Source organism: Camelus ferus, chromosome 1 (assembly GCF_009834535.1).
Source record: "Camelus ferus isolate YT-003-E chromosome 1, BCGSAC_Cfer_1.0, whole genome shotgun sequence".
Taxonomy (NCBI): Eukaryota; Metazoa; Chordata; class Mammalia; order Artiodactyla; family Camelidae; genus Camelus; species Camelus ferus.
Genome location: NC_045696.1, coordinates 8,313,521 through 8,335,772, shown reverse-complemented (window position 1 = coordinate 8,335,772; position 22,252 = coordinate 8,313,521). Strand labels below are relative to the sequence as shown.

Sequence of the window (22,252 nt, the reverse complement as noted above, 5' to 3'; positions counted from 1 at the left end):
CAAGTGAAATATGAAACATGAAGGCAGATTAATAGCTAAGCCTTCACAGGGGCAACCAGAAGTAAGAGGCCAACTTTGTTGTTGACACGTCCAAAATGCCACCTGAGGAAGCTGACTGCAAGGGGCTCCCTGGGGGAAACGACGGCCTTCCTCTTCAAGAGGAGACAAAGAAAGGAGCCGATGTCCCTAAAATACATGGCATGTGTTTTTGGAAAGAGATGCGTGGAGAAGTACTTTGTCAAGAACTAATGTGAGATATGGAAGGATAAAAAATGTGAGACAGGAGTGAGCAATAGTCTACTGATATTTTTAACCAAGTGTGTGGTTGCACTATGTAGTCTTAAAATTGGAATCATGAAATAATCTGTGTGTTGCCATTCTCAGGAAATTAGTCACCTACCAGGACATCCAAGAGTCCTCAAATCCAACATGTCCCCCAACAAACGCCCTGCCCTAATGTTTTCTTTCAGAACATGTCTGCCCTGTCTGTCCAGTTGTGCTCCATGGAAACCCACCCATGTTGGAAACCGTCTCTCCTTCATCCTGATATAACCCATCAACGAGCCCTCCTGGTTTCACTTTCACTTGGATCCACCTGCTTCTCCTAACCCTAATTTCCACCCTGGTCTACACAAAGGTCACTTTTTCATTGCGGTATAGTTGATTTACAGTGTTGTATTAGTTTCAGGTGTACACCATAGTGATTCAATTATACATATATATTCTTTCTCATATTCCTTTTCATTACAAGTTATTACAAGCTATTGAATGTAGTTCCCTGTGCTATACAGTAGGTCCTTGTTGTTTATCTACTTTATATATAATAGTGTGTGTGTGTGAATTCCGCATTCCTAGTTTATCCCTCCTCCACCTCCTTTCCCCTTTGGTAACCATAAGTTTGTTTTCTATGTCTGTGAATCTGTTTCTGTTTTGTAAATAAGTTCATCTGTGTCTTTCTTTAGATTCCAGATATAAGTGATATCATATCTTTTCTTTTTTTTTTTTTTTCTTTCTGGCTGACTTCACTTATAATGACGATCTCCATTAAATCTTTCTGAAATCTACCTCTTCCTTTATTCTGTTTCCATCCCGTCCCAGTTCAGGTGTTCACAGCTTCCCAACTGGACTATTACAGGAGGGACCAGGCTAGTTAACCTGACTCTGGCCTCATGGCCTCTCAGGAGAATCTGTCTAACCAGCCACACAGTGATCATTCTAGAACACAAACCAGGCCTTGTTTCCCCACTGTTGAAAGCCACTTGTTTGTTCTCCACGTTCTCTGGACCAGTGTCTAAATAAATAGCATGTAAACCATATAAACCACAGCCTCCTCTCTGCTGCACCTCCAGCCCTCTCCTGGCCCCTGGCTACAGCAAACTTCCGCCTTCCTCTGGGAAACTCACTCTCCCAAGCAGACTTCTTTTTGCACAGGGAACTCTTCTTGTATGGTTTTCATCCACTTATTCACTCAGCAGATATTTTTGAGGGGCTAAGATGTGACAATCATCCTTTAATTAAAAAAAAAATGATGACTGGCATGCCGCAGACTTCTGAACTCCTAGAAGCTACATTGATGCGATGATCCCTCAATTTTCATAGGGTTAATCTCCCACCTCTCGCACATGGGTGCCTTCCTAAGGCAGTATTTCTCAACATTGGCACTGTTACAATTTGGGGACAAACAATTCTTTATTGGAGGGGGGGTGTGTCCCAAGAATTGTAGAACATACAGCAGCATCCCTGGACTCTACCCACTAAATACCAGTTACTCAGGATACTCCATTTTTTTTTAACAATCAATTATGTCTCCAGACATTCTCAGATGTCCCCTGGGAGTTAAAAATCCCCTGATCGAGAACCCCTGTATTAGGACATCGATGGTACTTGCTGCTTCCTGATCAGTATGCCCAATAGCATGATGTCATTAATAGGTGGGCAGAGTGATGTCCTGTAAACGTCAAGATGAGCAGGGTCCCTGCAGACACGTAGACAGTGAATACACTGCTGCCCTTGCCGTGTGATGGCCAATGACTACAGATTCTCCTCATCGATGGGGATTGAGAAGAAAGCATTTGCCAGATGAGTGGTCCCACAGCAACTGTGAGCTTGTGTGCTGGTCTTCACCAGTCAATGTAACACACCCAGTACAGCAGCTTCAAAAGGGATTACCACCTGAGTAAGTTTAAGGTGGCCTGATAACACCCGCCATAATTCATCTGGTCACTACAGGGACACGGTGGGTAAACTGAATGGAGATATTATGGGAACCACCACCTTGCATCCTTTATGTCTTCAAATATCTACCATCTTCCCCTCAGACACAGAATTATTTCCAATTTCCCACCCTGAATAAGAGGAAAGAACAGTTTCAGGTCGTTTTACTTAGCTCTTCCAACCATAATGTCCTACACTTCACAAATCAGGAAACCTACTGAGAGTTCTGCCAACCATTAAACACACCTATCCCCTTTGGGAATCTGAGAAGTAGCCACGGGGTAGTCTTGTGGACCTAACGGACCCATTATAAAATGGACTTTGGATAAAACCTAATTTGTCACCTGGTCTCCTATAGCTGCTGATCTAACTGTTGGACCAGTACGTGGCATTTCAGACCCCCTGGCACTGGTGTCAGCTCCGACCTTGTATACAGCAGAACCCAAAAAGTCTGGCTAGGCCCCATTCTCCAGCACTAGTTTTTTGGGGGAATATCTACAGATCCCTTGAAGGAGGGGATTATAAAAATAAACTTTCATGTATACTTGTGGGAAACAGGAGTGTCCTTCTTCAAGGGGACCTCAGCCTCCTCTAGAATCTAAGGGTTCTAGATGCGTAAGCTGACTTACATTTGAAAACTGAGAGGCCAGAATTTTCCATTGTAGTGACTGATGTTAACATTCTGCTCTCCAGCTTTCTGTTTTGTTATTATTATACAATTTGAACAACACCCTGGTCAGCTGTCCATCTGCCTCCTGGCTGGGAACACCATGATCCAGGAGCTACACATCCCTGAAGGCAAAGGGATGCTATCTGCTACTCTGCCGTGCTTCTGGTGATGGTAAGTGCGGCCACCTCTGCCTCGGGTGGTCAACAGCTACCACCTAGTCTTTTAATTCTGGAATCTCATTATCTCCATTGACACCAAGGAGCCTGGGGCAGTGTTTCTCAGCATTAAGCCCAGCCTACAGAAGACAGACACCAACCTCTCAAAGATGTCAGTGAGCTCTTAACTTGTGCACTCATATTGCCTTCAGAAGGAAGCGTCCTCCAGTCTCCTTCAAGAAACACAGCTATGTGGAGGGTTCTGAGGTTTTACTTAATAAAGACATCCTAATATTCCCAACTCTCGGAGCCTTACGCTTCCTTCATACTGTCACCTCCGCCTTATCAATTGTAGGCCATCATCCTAAATGCCAAGCTGTCACCACAACAGACTAAAAGACCAGCTCCAGGGGACCATGACGATGTAACACCCTCCAGATCCACTCCTACAGGTCTTCGCTGGTACACGTCTGCCAGTTCCTGCACGTCCTCTGACACACAGATTGTTGTCCTTGGAGCATTTACTTCCCCACCGAAGCCGTGCTCAGACCTGACTCTGGCTATTACCCAGGAGACAACGAGGGATGATGGGGACCGATCTTGAGAAAAACAACGGTCAGCCGTGAAGCATCTGGTCTGTGAGGTCATGGTGTGATCAAATGGGGATGGGAGGCTCATCTCTCCAAGTTGTCGGGACAGCTTCTCCCAGCCGAGAAGCTTCAGGCCACTTAGGCTCCAACGGTCTCAGTCTCTGCCAGGTGAAGGTCACCACCCAAGGTCGCAGTGTCCCGCTTTTTCCCCATCAGAGACTTTTCTTTGACACTGAGGAGCCATTAAGTCTGTATATTTAGCCTTTGCGTCACTGCCACCTTATAATCAGATCCTAATTTTAAAACCTCTGCCCTGCAGTGTTGGGAGGTGAAAACCCCCTTTAAAGCAACCACAGGAATACCCCGGCTTTCAAAGGGAGCCTCAAGAGAGCACCTCTCATTTTCTTTTTGCAGGGTTTCCAAAGCCTTCACAGGTGATTACCCCACACCAGGATTATTATAGTTATCATTATCCCAAAACAGATCCGGTGACACAGCGAGCTGATATCTCAACATGTGACCTCTAGCTCCTCCTTGTCCTCACTAACTTCAGATAAAAGCCAAAAAGATTCAGTCACTGTGATCTATCATATGCCGGGAGTTGCCACCACGTACCCACCACTGCCAAAGCCACCAGAGGGTCTACTTTCCAGAGCCAACCTAGGTTCCAACCATCCTGGCCCAGGTTCTCTACAACAGACTGTGGGGCATGTTTACGCGCTAACACTTCCTTGAAGAGTAGGATCCTAGAGGAGCACGGGTGGGAGGGAAAGGCCAGCAAGGCAGCGGAGAGGCGCCCAAACGTGTGGGTGCAGGGTGATGAGCTGGCCAAAGCTTTGTGACACAGCCTGGCTGAGTGTATGGCCTCACGTGATGTCTTCAGGAAGGCTGCAGGGACGGCTGCATCTCAGAACAATTTCTGGGGGTGGAGGAGAAAGGTAAAGGAATTCACTGACCAGCCCCTTCCCATCCGTCACCTCCCATTGGACAAAATTGCCCCCATGGGGTTTTAACCTCTCCACACTCCCAAGATGTTTCCCAGGCTCCTCTGGGGCGCTGGTCCCCTCTTGCTGGTCAGGCTGCATGGGGACCCGCTTAGCCTGAGGCGTGATTGCAGGAACTGAGCAAGTCATTGCTGCAGGAGCTCCAGCCAGGAGGCAAGAGGGGTGTGCAGATCCGGGCGGGTACATCTGCTGAGTCTGGCAGAAGCCCGGGACACTAGCCTTGCATTTGGATATAAATAAGATCAACGAGATGGATATAAAGAAGGTCATTTCAGCACAGACACAAGGACTTAGAAAATCACGCAAAATCTTTTCTTATCCTTTCCAAACTCGGGTCCTTAGATTTTTTTTTTTAAAGAAACATTTCTTATCGCTAAGAGGTTGATATTTCCTTAATACATTCATTGAACTTGCAAAAGTAACCACAGATTTTCCAGGAATTCTATCTGTTTAACCAATAAAGTTAATGTAGAAAACCAGAGATGTTTTAAATGATAAATTCTATGCCATTGGCTTACTACTGTTATTCTGTCCTGCAGATTTTTGCTTTAATTAGTCAAATTTCACAAATTCTCCACTTTCATTTCTACTTTGTAGCCTAAGTTCCTTCTTATAGCCTCACCCACTCTCCAGCTAAAGGATGTCTCTGACTGCAGGGCAACTCTACCTGTGTGCTGGCGGGAGGAGCTGAGCTGTCTGAAACTACAATTTGGTAAAATACAAGACAAAGGGATGGAGGGAAAGGAAAGGATAAGAAGGTCTCCCATTTGCACTTACCACGAGCCAAACTGAAACTGAGGGCCTTGTGCATTTTGATGGTAAAATGTACCATATCTGACATCATCACGATTCTGCTCTTAAAGCGGCATCAAAATCGATCACATCATATTTTATCGGAATAGAGAAAATTGTTCTTTTAAAAATACTCCAGTGAGGGTGGGACTTCACAACGGCAGAGTATTAAGACGCAGTGCTCACCGTCCTCCACGAATACATGAAAAATACGTCTACATGTGGAACAGTTCTCACAGAACACCTACTGAGCTTCGGCAGAATATCGCTGACAATTGGCACTACAAGGAAAGTCCTCACAAAACCAGAAAAAAGACAAGTTTCTACTGTACAGCACAGGGAACTATATTCAATATCTGGTAGTAACCTATAATGAACAAGAATATGAAAAGGAATATATGTGTGGACATGTATGACAGAAACATTATGCTGTACACCAGAAATTGACACACATTGTAAACTGACTAAACTTGTTTTAAAAAAGATACTGCACTGATGAGGAGAAAAGGATTAACAGATACACATCACTACACATAAAATAGATAAGCAACGAGGATTTACTATATAGCCCAGGGAATTATACCCAATACCTTGTAATAACCCACAATGGAATATAATCTGCAAAAAAAAAAGAATCACTATGCTGTATACCTGAAACTAACACAATATTGTAAATCAACTATACTTCAATTTAAAAAAAAAGATACTGCAGTGAAAGTTTTTATTACTAAGTGTCACTTTGTGATATGAATAATCGCAACTAATTTTATCTGTTTTGCATGTTCAAATCTATCCAAAAATCTTTCGGGAGAATATCCCTGTATTTCACATAGTTGTATTTAGGGCTTAGTATCCAAAACAAGCTTCATGTTTGTATTAAATGAATAATACAAGGCAATACAACTCCATGCAGATAGAAACCAGGAGCAAAAACAAAAATGCATTTGATATCAAGAGGGCAGACTTGCTGTGCCTACAAAAACTCCTGTTACAGCACACCCAGGACAACGTGCTGTCACCACGTTATTCTGGGTTTTCATTCAGTAAACCACCATTCACATGACATGCGGATACCAAGACAGGGCAAAGTTTAGAGAGTATTGTTTCCTTTTAATCTTCCAACATCATGAGGTGTGACACGTACGCAGCTATCTTTGGATGGCACAACTTCCGAACGTCCACTGTGTCCATCCCCTCCGTGCACCGCCACCCACTCACAGAGGAACACGACAGATAGCTCTGAAGTAGAGACAGCCTGCACAACATCAACCCGCATTTGAATATGGAGGGGACTGGGGTTTTTTCAACAAAAATATCCTCTGTCGACACCAATCTTTCAGACGGGATCAAAAAGGGACTCTCTCAGACATCCAGGCAAATAAAGGTTCCACTTGGTTCCCGGCCATAGCGCCCACTGCCAGGTATCCAAGAGGGTGCCTCCGCAAGCAGACTTTGCTTTAGGTTCTTTACTTTTCAATTTATTCATTTTCTGGAGTAAAATGAGGAATAAAATTACATAATTGAGAGCCACACAGGAAAAAAGACTTTCCACAACAAAGGCATCCACAAAATGCTTGCAGAAAGAAGGAAGCAAGGAAGGAAGGAAGGAGTGAATGAACATATCTGAGTGTGACATGGCACAAGGATTCTTCTGTACGTAAGCTCCTATGCAACCAGTTAAAGCTTCGGTAATATAAACGAAGCAAACTTTTAATGAAAAAGAATATGAAAATGAATATATGTTTGTATAGGCATGACTGGGACATTATACTGTACACCAGAAATTGACCCATTGTAACAGATTGTACTTCAATTTAAAAACTAAATAAATAGATAAACTGAACAGTGTCTTTTTTGTCTTTTTTTTGAATCATATAAACAATGATCACACTTATTTTTAAAATAATACTACTAAAATGTGGAAAATAAGAAATGAAAGTTCCCAAAGTCCTATTCCTGAGATGTTACCTTTGTTAACAATTTGCTGCCTATTCTTCCAGGACTTTTTCCCCATGTGTATATAAAATATATGAACACAATATCTTGTAGTAACCTACCATGAAAAATAATATGAAAATGAGTATGTGTATGTCTATGTATGACTAAAACATTATGCTGTACACCAGAAATTGACACAAAATTGTAAACCGACTGTACCTCAATAAAAAATAAATATAAATAAATAAATAAAATATATGCACATATTTTTAACAAATGGGGTCATAAATTGCATACTATTCTGTAAGTCACTTTTTAAATCTAAGTCTCTATGACATTTTCATGTCAGAATGTATAGTAACCATACCTCACTTCTTTAAACACTGAATAATATTCCGTAAGTCACTTAACGGACCCCCTAGAGATAAAGCAGTATGATTGTCAGGTCAAAAATATAGGCACTCGTTTTTAATCAGGTATTGTCAGATTGTCCCTAAAATATTATATCACCGTCATCAACACTAAGTGCCATTCTTACTACACGTGATCTCTTGGAGGACATGCTATTCCATTGTTCTAATTTGCATTTATTTGATCATCAGTGAGAGCGAGCATCTCTTCTGCTTATAAGCTCTTTATAGGTTTTCTTCTATGAACTGCTTCTTCATATCCTTTGCCCATTTTAAACTGGATTGTTAACTCTGATTTGTAGGCACTAAGGCACTTACATCAATCTTTTTAAATTACATATGGCGAGTATTTTCCCCAGCTTGATCTGCTTTTTTTAAATTGGAGTTTTATGGATTTTAGTTACATAGAAGAGCTCTGTTTGAATGCTATCAAATACAACATTCTCAACCATTTGACTTCTGGGCCATATGTCATTTTTTTAAATATTTTTTGCCCAGTCCAACATAATGAAAATATTTCCTATGTGTTTACTAGTATTTTAATAATTTATGTTTAAAGCTATAATCATTTCAAATTTACTTCTGTATGTGGTACAAGTTAGAGATACAACTTACACTTTAAATGTTTTAACTTCTTAAGTCCTAGATTTATTATTTTGTAATTTTACCAAATTACAGCCAGATGTATAAACATAATTTGTTCAATAATTTATCCTTTCTTCGCTGGTTTAAAATGCTTTTTTTTGGTCACATACCAATTCTCCACATACAGTTGAAGGTTTTATGAGCGAAGACTGAGGTCTTTCAGAAGAAGCAGCAATTCTGCCCAGCACAGCAACGCAGACACGCTGGTTGAGTCTGTCTCCAGCCTGCCGGGCCTGCCCTGCGGAACCTGGACCAGGACAGCAACATCAGCCCTCAGCATCCTGTTCACCCCCTGGTCTCATCCCAGGCCAGAATCTCACTCTTTGAAGTACTGTAACTTTATAGTCCATTTTCACATCCAGGAAAGTAAGAATCTCCTTCATTCTTCTTTCTCAAACGTTTCTTGGCTCTTCTAGAGCACTTGCTTTTCCAGATTAACTTCAGAATCCAATCCACCACAGCGCAATCATATATAGTCTGCCTTAGAAGATTCCCTCTCTTCCTCCATCCAAAGTATGCCAATTGGGCCTCTTCTGTGTGCTGGCCCTCGTATCCAGGGACTGTTCTTGCAATGGCTCCAAGCAGCAGAGAGCCCACAATCCAATACGTTGTAGACTAACAAACAGAACATTTCCGCAGTGGTGGGGAAAACAGAGGATGGCCTGGATGTTCAAAGAGGGGTCGCCTAACCCAGATTCAGAGCTGCACGAAAGGTTTCCATAGGAGGTGATACCTCAACCTTGACACAAATAACCAGAGACTTAGCCACAGAAGACTGAAGGAGAGGAGTACTTCGGGGAGGCAGAAGAGCAGGGCAGTAGGGAAGAGAAGACATGCTGAGGCTGAAAAGACTTGAAATGTCCGATTTGACTGGAACATGCTGGCCAAGGCCAGGAGCCATATGAAGGAGTTTGAGTTCTTTCCCAAGACCAACGAGCTGCCTTTAAAGGGGTTTTGAGCAGAAGAGAGTGAAGGAAATGTGTCAGAGATACTGAGTAGTCACTGATTGCCCAAGCACACCCACTCTTCCCAGGGAAGTGTCGCACTGTCACACGAGGCAATGTCACTGACCGGTTCTGGTCAGTGGGCTGTGAGTGGAAGTGATCTGTGCCATTTCCACGCTGAAGCACTTAAAAACTGACCCTCCCCCCATGGTCGCCACAGCAACCTGCAAGCCATATACAGAGATGCTGGCTTCCCAAGACGGAAGCAGCCTGGATCGCCAAGTCCCAGCACAGAGGGCAGCTGGCCTGAAGCTCTCCCAATCCACACTGGAATTTTCACAAGCAAGAAAGAAATCTTCATGGTGGGAGCCACTGACTTCTCAAGGTTTACATACTGCTACAGCACAGCCTAGTGCTAACCTGACTGAAAAAAGTTTCCAAACACGATCGATGACCGGGGATCTGGCTTTTCAATGCCCCGCAACATCATCGAAAATCCTTGTCTTCAGAAGCTGAGGACACTCCTTCCTCTTCTGGGGAGAAAGGGACTAACGTAGACAATGTCGTTCCTATGCCTTCTCGGCAGCTTACAAATGACTTCATTATGAACGGTTCGCTCTATTGAACAGGCGTGAGGTTCTTCCTGCGCAGGGAGCTCTAAGCAGTCTGTAATTATCCATCTTCCTTTCTTACGTCCCTTTGTTCTTTTAGCCCTGGCCTTCTTCCAATCTCTCTTCGGCAGTGAGACGGTCCTGGCTGATAACTCGAAGGTGGCCACGTGGCAGCCACAGCCAGAAGCAACGTCTTTACTTCCAGCCCCGCTGCACCTCCATGGAGAGAGGACAGACTCCTTAGCCCTGCTGCTCCTGCAGGCAGGGTGACCTGAGTACAAATCCAGCCTGGTCTCGTCTTTGTATGAATTTTGAGAGTTCATTTACTTCTCTGAGGTTTGATTTCCTATTATGCAAAATGAGGACGGTGATACTTACTCAAGAGTCTTACCGGGATCATAGCAAGTAACAAATGTGAAGTTCTCAGCACAGGGCCTGGCGCAGAAGGTGAATTCCCTAGGAGTCTGTTTCCCTTCTTCCTTTGCACTTTCTTATGAGGGAGAAACTGAATCTCCTCAGATCTCCACGGTTTAATCCCACATCTGTTTATGTGGGCCTTTTGATGGGCAGAACCACATACTGAAGTCTGTGGAGGATACAAATGATTGGATAGTCTAGCTGGGGAGGCAAGACAAACTCTTGAGGAAAAGTTAACAGTCATATTAATTAAATGTGTAAATGCCTAAGTGGCTAATAGAAGCCACAAGTGCTAAAGAAATCCAAAAAGGAGAAAAACATGCTTAGGCTCCGGGGATTGAGGCTAAGGATTCAGCACAGGGCAGTGGGAGGGCGGAGGCAGCTCTGCTTTCCCAAAGGCCAGGTCTCCCAGCACTGAGCCAGCCGTCTCGCTAGTCTGGGATGGTCTTCAGATTGACAGTTGTCCCAGTGATGACAGAGTTGGGACAGATTTTCGGACAGTCTCTGTCTGCTCAAGGCAGATACTATGTATTGATTCATGGAAGTATAACAAATTTTTGAATGAATATGCCCACCCTACAAACGATTCTGGAGGATCCACTCTGTGTAAGGTGCAAGGGTGGTTACTATGGGGCTGTACCTGGCACTGAAGGCTGGGGCTGTGCTGGGTACCTTTGCTAAGCCAGAGCCGAACACCAGCACCAGGCAAACTGTTGGAATAGGTTCCCAGGGCTCTGCAAACACTGCCTACAAATGCCCTCAAACTTCTACATGGGCAAGGTCAGCTCCGTCCTGGGAACACCACCATCAGCTCACTCAGCTGTGTATGCGCTGTGACCTAGACATACGGCTCCTTTCAGAATCTCACACGGGTGATGACCATTTAGTAATGTTTGGAAATATCAAATCACTCAGGTGTGCACCTGAGACTAACAAAGTGTTGTGGTCAACTATACTTCATTTTTTAAAAAGAGAGAAAGAAAATAAAGGACATGTCATCACAGTATTCCAGTAGGTTCTGCTTGCAGTGAGCAATATTTACATTATTATAGTGTTGCAGACACTCATTATTGACCTAATTAAAAGCATGATAAAATTTAGGGGAGAGAATGAGGCAGGAGAGACGGAGGAAGTCTTCATCTCTTATTCATAAATTTAAAAGTCTTTGGTGGGGTGGGATAAATTAGGAGTTTGGGATTAACAGACACACATTACTATATATAAAACAGATAACCAACAAAGATCTACTTTGTAGCACAGGGAACTATACCCCGTATCATATAATAACCTATAATGGAAAATAATCTGAAAAAGAATAAACATAAACAGACAGGTGTGTGTGTATGTGTATAACTGAATTGCTTTGCTGTATACCTGAAACCAAGTCATCATTGTAAATCAACTCTATGTCAAAAAAAAATAAATGAATAAATATAAATGAAAATAAAAATAGCTTTTTTCTTTTCTTTTACTTGTACCTATATAAGGTGGAAGACGTTAACTAAGCCTACTGTGGTAATCATCTCACAATATATGTAAAGCAAACCATCATGCTGTTGCCTTAAATTTACACAGTGATGTGTGCCAACCATTTCTCAATAAAACTGGGGGCGGGGAATCTAACAAAGCTCCAGGCACCATTCCCAAAGGAGAACATGTATTTTACTGTGATCCTATCATATTAAGTATGTGAAAATATGCAAAGTTGCATATCATAATATATCCACTGGCATGCTGATATCAAATGGCACATTCAAAGGTCAAGATAAAACCAAAATAAGTCAATAGTAATTAGGTCAAAATTCTCATTTCTGCTTCTTTCCAAACCCTCTGGGTACATGGAAATGTAAGGGAATAGCAGGTTGATTGCTCTGCAGACTTTAAGAGAAACACAAGCCAACAGTGTGACACAGCTGCCAAAAAAACAAATGCAATCTCAGGATGGATAAATTAATAGATGTATAGTGTCATAAACAAAGGAGGTTACAGATCTCCGAACATGACCAACATGAGGGGTCCATATTGCAACTGGGAAACTCCTGCAGGAGGTGACAGTGTTCCTCCTTCTCACCAGAAAGCAATGAGGACATTCAGACAGGAAATAAAACAAAACAAACACCAGTGCCATCTTTAGAAGTTGCAAGAACCACAGTATGAAGAGAGATGGGTTTTCTTCATATAGTTCCAAAGGGCAACCCTGAGACAAAAAGACAAAACTGAAAGGGAAACAATTTTCAGCCAAATGTGAGGGAAATCTTTCCAACAGTGAAGGCCGCTCAAAACCTGGAACAGTCTCATGAGGTGGTGGGCATTCTGGCACTGAAGCTTTCCTACAAAGGTGCCTTTCCACTTTTTTGGCTGCATGGAAATTTAGAGGAACGTGAGATTCTTCAAGCTTCAAGCTGGGTTCTGTAGAAAGCATCCCTTAAGACAGAGAAGATAGGTTGGGTGACCTCAAATGACTGCATATAAGCTAATCAAAAATTATGGCTTCCTCAGATAATATTTCCCCTGTTACAAAGGTTGAGAATTTCCCACGTCATGTTTTAAAGGGGCACCTAATCGTATCATCAGTGTTCCCTGTCCTTTTCCCAGCTGCCAGGTCCTGGACTCAGCGTCGTTTGTGTAGCTCTGCCCCCTCCTCTCCCACCCCAAAGTCACACCCGCACTCTTGCTAAAAGCTGTGGACAATAAATCACATCATTTATAGTACAAAAAAGGAATCATTGATTTTGTTCTGATTAGTCATCATAATGCTTTTCTCTTATATGTACTTAATCACTGTGGTTTCTCCAAGAATGGAAAGTTGTCCTTTCTATGGGAGAATCTAAATAGCTCTCTAAACACCAGACACCAGCTGGGCAAACAGCGCAGAGAATTTCGGTGCCTGTGATGAGCGCCACCACGCCCTCCGCCAAGGCCACGCAGCCCTCCGCGCAAACGCCAAATTACAAGCCGGCATGGAGCGATCCTTTTGATCTAACAGTGGAAGCTTCCATTTGTTGAGAAGCTGTTTCATCCAGCTTCGTGGTGAGTCACACAGCCTGAAGATGATAAACGGACTGTAGATTCAGGCAGTGTTTCCCTCCCAGGGCTGGGACCAGACGCATTCCGGAGCAGCAACGCTGCAACGGGAAACAGCAATACAGCTGGCAGCCTGGCGAGGGGCCGGAAGGGAATGCTTCCCCGCTGGGCCCGTCCCTGCACAGCGATCAGGCCTCCAGCACTCTGCGATCTTAAGCCCGGGAAACACCGAATTCAGCATCCAAGAGAGCTCACACTGCCTGGCGCTCCTAAAGAGAACCCCGGCCGCTGCTGAAGCGGGTGTGTGCCCACCCACATTATCCACGTGTTGAGGCAGGGTGAGATAGGGTGAGAAAAAAAAAAAAGGAACGAACGAACGACTCCTGTGGGACTGCGGACTGTGGAGTAACCAGTTGGCATTCTCCCATTAAGGAATGTTCTAGTGTCAGGAGACGCAGGTTTGAGGAGCGATGCTGCCTCCGCCTGTTCTAGGGGAAGAGGGCTGCCCAGCGGCTCTTGCTAAGCAGAGAGGCTCCTTGGGGCAACTGGAGCTGGGAGGAGCATTTCCAGCGCACAGCACCAGGGGGCGCTGCAGCCGACGGAAGGGACGGAAGGGAACAGGGTCCTCAGTGCCAAGGCCACCTGAGGTCTGACCCTGGGCACGGTCAGCCTCCCAGGGTAGGCCGCAGTGAACCTGGAGCCCGGCTCCCTGGGGGCGCGACTGCCTGGCTTCTAGCTCTGTGGGAGGAAGAACGAAGCCAGGTCTTTAATTTGCATTTTTTCATTAAGTGGAGTCAAGCCCTTTAGTATCCACGGATACTGTGGTCGCCTTGACTGGATAGTGTCTTTACATTCTGAATTCCAAGTTACCAGCTACCAGCACACTCTTATTTATTTGCAGCTCTTTATACAACCTGGAGCACACTCAACGGGAGCCTCGCCTCGCGCCGTACCGGGCGCACTGCTCTCCGGGTTGTGCCAAGCTCAGGCTACGGAACCCCGACCGCATTAGTAAAGCTGGGTCTACTCCGGCCAGGTCAGTGTTGAACGCTTTTAAATACAGGACTTGGTGAAAGCAGCAGAACTATTAAGCCCTCCCTGTAAACTGAAAGCTGAACTATATGCATATTGGTTCCTTAGGAGGTGACGGGCCTCGGTGATTTCCACATCTGAGGCTCACATTCAGCAAGATACTGACATCAACAAGGGCTGAGGCCCAGAGCACTGCTGCGGCCACGGGGACCTCCCTTCCTCGCTCCGTTGAAGAGCGGAGAGGAGTCTAAACAAGGGTAAAATCCGGAGACACGTGGGGAGGAAGAGCGGGAGGCAGATGGGGGCTTCGTCCTCGGAAAGCACACCCGAGCAGAGAGGGCGTCTGCCCGAGCACGGGTGATGAACGCCCTACGGACCAGATGGAGGCGGCCATGCAGAAGCCAGCCACCTGCTCTCACAGACCACTCCCAGCTTTCTGCCCTCTTTCCTCCCTCCTCCCAGAGCTTCACTGGGAAGCAGCTGCATCGCGGGGAGGTGCTGAAGCTCCTGGTGCCTGGCTCCTGTCTCTGGACACAGCGGTGGGGTAGGGGCGCTCTCACTCCCTGGGGTCAGGGCAGCCCCGGCCGCACTGGTTCAGCCCCACCCCGTGGCAGTCTCCTCTTGCCCTGTCCGGAGAGCTACCCCCGCCCTCGGGTCTGGATCTGTCCTCAGGGTCCCTGCACATCCTTTTCTGCCTGCCCTGCTCCGGTTTCTTCAGGACTTACCCTGGTCTGTCACTTTCTTGTTTTGGGCAGGGACTTAACACTTAATCTCTCCTAAGGAGCAGCCCCACGTCTCCTTTCTGTATCAATTATCGATCTTCAGCAATTGTTTTTGCAGAGATTGGCTTCCCCCAGATGGATCCACGCCCACAGCCACTTTGCTGAAAACCTGAGTAAAACCAGAGCTCTGGCTCACTCTCCATCCTCCATGCTCTGTCTGGCAACTGTATCCTCCACCGCAGTCGGTGCCTGCGTGTTCCAGGAGAGGGACCGCTGGGAAGAGGCATCTCTCAACTGGGTTCCAAGCACGACACAGTTCCCTTCATGTGGAACCATAAATATTATGACACGACGGGAAGGAAAAATCAATCATAGCTGGCAATGAGATGTGAAGGGGGAGAGGGGGTTCTTCAATGACCCCCGAACTTTGAACTTGGGTGACCAGGAAGATGGCAAACAAGGGGAGAAAGACAAAACAGAGGCATGTATGGGTGGGTGTGCATGAGGGGTCTCCCCCCAAAGATAAGAGCTGCCTGAAATATTGTTAATCATCCCTTTGCTTCATCATATAAGCAGTGGTGTGACGGTAAATGCTTAACAGTCAGCTTTCAAAAATTAAACATTTGTGTGCACATATCCCTAATAAGTTTGTTATAAATTTTTTTGATACAGAGGATGTTATAGCACATGATTTACAAGTAATAATAAAATACACAGTATCCTTTACTGTAAATCTGTACAGTCAATTGATTCTCAAAGAATATTTCTGTTTACTTTCGCCAAACCTTGATAACTGCAGCCAACCTATGGTTGCAACGATGAACAAATGTCGTTTCAGTATAAATGTTGGTTGATATTTTGGTTTACATTAACAAGTAAGAAGAAAGCAAAATGACAAAGACATACAATAGAAAATCACTTTTTCATCAGTCATGTGAGCAACTTCTTTGTTGAATCAGGTAATAGTTTTCAAATTCTGGAAGGCTATTTCCTCAATCTCTGTGTTATTCACAGTGTAACAGCCACAGATGTGACAAGCTTGTCAGTTTAACCTGTTAATCATTATTACCATTTTGTCCATCATTTTATTATGTCTAAACAATCAAGCCCTGATTTGTAGCATTTGCCAATTTCTTTCATATAAAGACACCCATTGTGGTCCATTTCAAGCCACCAAGGTGGTATCACTGAACACTGAACTGAGAAGAGGCCATAGTCGCACACTGGTTACAGGATGTTCACCACAGAGACACAAAAGACACAGTAACCTCAAAAGCAAAACGGAGAAAGATAACTAGGCAGTGATGAGTCAGAGTATTCATTACCGTTGTCTTGAGTATAATTTATTTTATTGTAAATTTATATAATTTCATTTTTAATAATGGCTGTGTTTAACAACTGGCTTGCTACATTCCTGAAAATTTGACTATTGGATCTTGGAAGCCAGTTCAAGCTGGCTCTGGTACACCTCGCGTGAATGCCCAAACAAAATGCGCTCTTTCGTTTTTGTACTTTATAAAAATGGTACCGTGCTGTAGGTTATCTGTGAGTTGCTTTGTCTCTCACCATCATGTTACTCTTGTCTGGGGACACTCAGCACCATCCGTCCCCTTCTTTGCTCTCAGCTCTGTCATGGGAGGTGGAACCTTGAGAACTACAACTCCCAGAATCCCTTGCCAACAGGGTTTCTGTTCTATGATCAATACAAGGTGGACTGTGGGACAAAGGCGGATTTCACTCTACCTCAGATCACGATGGTGGCAGAGCAAAGGCTCCTGCAGTAGCAATGGTGGCTTCCTGCAACATCCTGATTTCCAAGGAGCACCCCTACCCTTGGATTCTGCCCCCTCCCATCCCTTCCACCAATCCTGTAGAACCTGATTTCCTGTACTAAAGGCTTCCTGCTAGAAATAATCTAGAATGGTTTCTGGGGTTTGGATTAAGAGACTAGGATTCACCTACATTGATGCATGTAACCTAACCTCATCATCTTCACTTTGGTGTGACAGTCCGTGCTGTGATGGTGTCACACAGGATTCTCCAAGACTGGGCTCCTTTTTACATCCTGCCTGGCCAGCCTTCGATGCTTTTAATACAGCCAGTGCACCCAGATTATACTACCACGGGCAGCAAGAGTCCATGCGCTGGTGTGTATCTACCTGGTCCTCATGCCGACTCAGACTCATCATTTCTGCCTTACCTCCTTCTCCATCTCCTTCTGCAGGTGACCCAGTGGATTCTGTGTTCGAGTTCATCAACCTTGCCCAACATGCTATCATGTATTGAAGGAGGGTCCACTGGTGACAAAGAAGCCTGGTTCCTGTGGGTCAGTACAGGCTCACAGCTGCAGCATGGGGGAAAAAAAAACATATAATAAAAATGTAGCTCATCTGCTCACAATAAATTATCTTTAAATATCAGTGGACAATAGCATGGCATAATTGGCAACAGTCCACACATGCTCACTAGTTAGTCAAACTCAGCCAGGACTTTTCCAGTGTCCTCCCGGCCCCCACACTTGTGCTGAGATGCTCAGAAGAGAAGTGAATTTATCTCTGGGGAGAAGAGAGAAACATTTTCTCCCCTTGCCTATAGATTGAAGCCCTCTTCACCCTTCAAAACCCAGTACAGTATCTCCTCTTCCATGAAGCCTTCTTAAACACTACCAGTCAGAAGTACCCTGCTCTACGTCCTCTGCAGCTTGTAGATTATTCTTTACACCCTTGAGGGATGAGATAATGTCTTCCCTCAGACAAAAAACAGGCTTGCTTACTACTTACTATAAGAACAATGGATTCGCAAAGCTCAGTGTCCCTTGGCTGTGGTACAAACCCACTGCATGCTTAACATCCACCTGGACCCCTCCATAGCACGCCCGTGGACTTGGAGGTCAAGGGGAACCCACGCCATCATGATACTCATTCAGCCGCTGTGCCATGAATAACAAAGTCCTTTCTTTGTCTCTGGTCCAGGATTCTGTCTTCTCCCAGCATCCAGTGAAACAGTAACAGGCTAACTCATTAGCTTGTGAGCGGAGTAAAATCCCAGACCCTTCCAGATGCTGAACCAAGTCTGCGTCTTAGCATCCCTGGGGCTCCGGAGTCTCATACAGGCCCTGAGTAGTATACGTTTGGAATGCATCAGGTTGAACTGACCAGACCTAAGACAGGAAACTTTTCTTCTACTGAGTACCATTTAGCTCAGTGTCTCTCAGCCCTGGCACTGCTGACATTTGGGGCTGGATCTTTCTTTACTTTGGGGGGGGGGCGGCAGGGGTTTGTTCTGTGCCTTGTAGGATGTTTAGCAGCTTCCCCGGTGTCTACCCAGTAAATGCCCATAATGCCCACTCCCCGACTGTGGCAACCAAAACTGTCTCCAGACACTGCCAACTGTCCCCTGGGGAGGCACAATCACCCCCCTTACCCCCACGACTGAGAACCACTGGGATCACCTATCCAAAGGGTGGGAGTGAGAGTGGGAAGAGCAAGCAAAGGGGCCATAACTAAATTATAATTTTGCATGGTCTAAGATTTTCATGCACTGGAAAGAGATACAAAACATTGCATTCACCTGCCTTTTCACAGCTAACAGTAAACACAGCAGTATGAGCACCCTGGGTGCCATGGGGTGGGGGGCAGGAGGGCATCAGCTATATCGCTATATTCATACCCCCCAGCATTTTACTTTGTAGGAACCTGAGGGATTCCACCCAAGTGGAATAGTTTGGTCTTGAACTCAGAGCTGTGGGTCTCTACATTTGTTCTTAATTATTAGCCTCATGTTATAATCCCACAAAGAAAGGGGGAGACAGACTGGGGGTTAGAAACAATAAAATAGGAAATCAAAGTTTACCTTAAGTAAAAAAGAATTACACATCAATACCAGTCTCTTAAAGGTTAAAAACATATATTTTAGATACTTTAAGTGGACAAGTGCCAGAATCTGTGTTAACATGTACTTTAATTCCTACATAAAATGTTTACATAGAAGCCCTCATGAGGTGCTCTCTTTTCTGCATCCAGAAAAATGCTTACCATCCAGTCCAGAAAGGAGAAAAGTGCCAAAACCTGTTTTAACCAAACGCCATGGTGAACTTCAGTGGAGCACCTCTGCCATCTGGTGGCGAGTTGAAGAATTGTCCTTAAAACACAGAGCCACTCGGTACTTTACAACGTGTGTATGAGTGACTGCCCACCTCATTCTGAACCAAGTCACACACGTATTGATGCTCCAGACTGACTACTGGTTGATACTAGATTTCAGTAATTTGGAGAGTGGAAAAATTACTGATTCCCTGTGGAATTACAAAGCTTGAGTAATTCCTAAGGAAAAACACTATTTTGACTTTATTTAAAACCTGAGAAGCTAACACTCCCCTCATCCTTAATTCTCAGAAATATTTTCAGTGCACTATAGTGTTTTGCTTCAGAGGCAGAGAAGGACAGCAAGAAAGGAGGGGGAAAGAGAAGAAATGGGAGAGAGGGGACGTCGCTGCCATTTTCAGTGCCCAAAACCATAATTCTGTTAAAAACAGTTATGTCTATTAGTCAAAGATGTGTAAGTTTTTCTTGAGAATCCTGAAAAACATCATCTAGAAAAATTAATGACTTCTTAGTTAAAAATAACAAGTTTAAATGTGGAATTAATGCCTAATACTAAGAAATATCAACATAACTCATGTTGATAAAAATACTTTCCGGGGTGGGTGGTGTATAGCTCAGTGGCAGAGCACACGCTGAGCATGCACAGGGTCCTGGGTTCAATCCCCAGTACCTCCATTAAATAAATAAGTAATTTTTTAAAAACCTTCTTCCAGGAGGGGCCTCAAGATAGCAGACTAGAAGGACATGGAGCTTACCCTCTCCCACAAATACATCAAAATATCTTCCTCAAATTATTTTATCTGTTTCAAATATAATTGTCCCATGTCCTCATTCCTCACATCTTTAAACTGTACTCTTCTTCTGCACAATAATACTACAGGGAAGTCTATTAACACATTTTGATTAATTTGACAAATGTTTTCTTGAGCACCTACTACGTGCCAGGCACTGGGCTACAGCAGTGAATGAGACATATCCTTACCCCATGGGGCTCGCACTCTAACAGGGAGACTGGCTACCCGCAGGTTTTAGGTAACGTGTTAAATAAGCATCACCGCATTTAACTTTCACAACTCTGAAAGGTGGTGGGTCTTATTACCCCATTTTACATGCAAAGAAACTGAGGCTCAGAGAGGTTAAGTCATTCATCCAAGAACTCAGAAGAGGAAGTGGCAGAAGCAGGATTCTAAATCCGATATATCTTCTCCAAAGCCCAGCTCTGAACACCTGCACCGCCCAGCTACAAGTTTTCAACAGCAAAGCATGCGGTGGGAGCGGAGAGCTGCTGTGTGTGGGGCACCATGCGGACCCTGCACGGTACAGCGGAGGTGACTGCAAAGATCAGCACACGAGGCTTCCAGGCCCAGGAGCCCACCCATCCGCTCACCAGCATTTGTTAAAAATAGCGAATGATCCCAAAGTCTGCTCCAACACTCTGGAGGAGCAAAGTCATTCTTAAAAATCACAATCAAAAAATTATAATCAAAGTGAAATTCAACAAAAAGATGAACATCAAGGGGACGATCAACAGATCCTGCAATTTCCCCTCAGAGGGAAGAAAAGTCCGGTTTGGGGCAACAGAGTTGGTGGGCCTTTCCCATCCCCTGTGAATTTAGAGTAATGATGGAGGCCAATTACTGGAACTGGCCAAATACAGCCGCTGAAGTGAAGATCTTGCTTCTGTACCAAGAGCACGTTTTGAAAGGCTCAGTGAGGCAGACCGTAGGATGAGGAATGAAAAGTCACAAAAGACACGCCCCTTGAACAGACGTCAGTCAGCACTTCTGTATCCCACGCGCCTCCTGGGCAGGTGTCCTAAGTCAAGACTGCATCTCACAGAAACCCGAGCTGACCTCGGAGGAGGAGCCCCTCCCCAGACACCGCCATCACAGCCCGTTCTTCCCGGCCGTTTCTGGCAAACCTTTGTTCCCACTTCTTGTCTGAAACACACTGTTTGCTTGGCAAAAGCCTGCAGACGTGAGAACCTCCTAGGGCAAATGTTGATCTAAAGAAAATGTCCTGAGTGATCGGTGGTATTTACCCAGGTATTATTTCCGCCACCTGTGCCGAGTTTACCAAGCAGGTGGGGAGGGCTGCTCTCTCCAGCGCGTTCCACTTGAGTTGCCTGGAGACCGTTTGTTGTGTCTAACAGGGAACATAAATTTAATTGTTCCTCTCTTCACTTAAACCATGAGGATTCCAAATGAGGTCATATCGCGAACCACATGAAGGAACCTTGTTCCTCTGAACTCGGTGAGGCTGGCCAGAGCTGCCCTCTGAAACTGGAGGCTGCAAGCTTTGCAATCAAGATGTTTCAGGGTCTTGCCAAACAAGCCAGCGTTCAAGGACCCCTCCCCTTGGCAGGCGTTGGTCTGGGGATGAGAGCCCCTAATTGCTGGTGATATTGACAAGCAGACCTCTCAGGTCTGATTCCCTTTTCTGCATCCAAATAGCTAACGTATGTTTAAAACACCCTTATCAACTACCATTTGTGGGCACCCTCATCAGCACCCATTCCAAGACATACTTGGCTTCCCCAGACTGGAAGAAAAAAAAAAAAGAAATTGGGAAAAATAAGCCCAGGAAAGGACACGATTGTAATACGTGTAATACTAGGAGTCAACTTCAAAGTTGCAGCCACTGCAGAGTCGTTAGCAACCTTAAAATCAGATTACTAACCATCATGGAAATGCTTTAAGGTATCTTTCCATGTAATCAACATCTTTTTTCTTTTAGTTCTATTTTCATTTCATAGCACTTATCACTACTGTCATTAACGAACCACGTGCACAATTTTTTATTCGCTGTCAATCTCTCTGCTTTTTCTGTAACTCCCCCTCAGTGGAGGACCAAAGACTGACTGGTTTGCATTCATGGGGGCTTAAAAAAAATACTGTTGCTCTCTTTGCAATAGTACTGTGATTTCACCCTCTCAGTGTGTCATCAAGCTGTTTCAAAAGCACTCTGCTTCATTTCCTAGT

General features: G+C 44.7%; 1 long non-coding RNA gene across 1 annotated transcript; it reads left to right on the top strand.

Annotated features, from left to right (window-relative positions):
- The first annotated feature begins 353 nt into the window (after positions 1–353).
- Positions 354–18,654, top strand: LOC116665093. The gene is made up of 3 exons (XR_004321833.1): positions 354–431; positions 14,451–14,456; positions 18,644–18,654. It is a non-coding gene; the product is annotated as an uncharacterized LOC116665093 (long non-coding RNA).
- Positions 18,655–22,252: the final 3,598 nt, after the last annotated feature.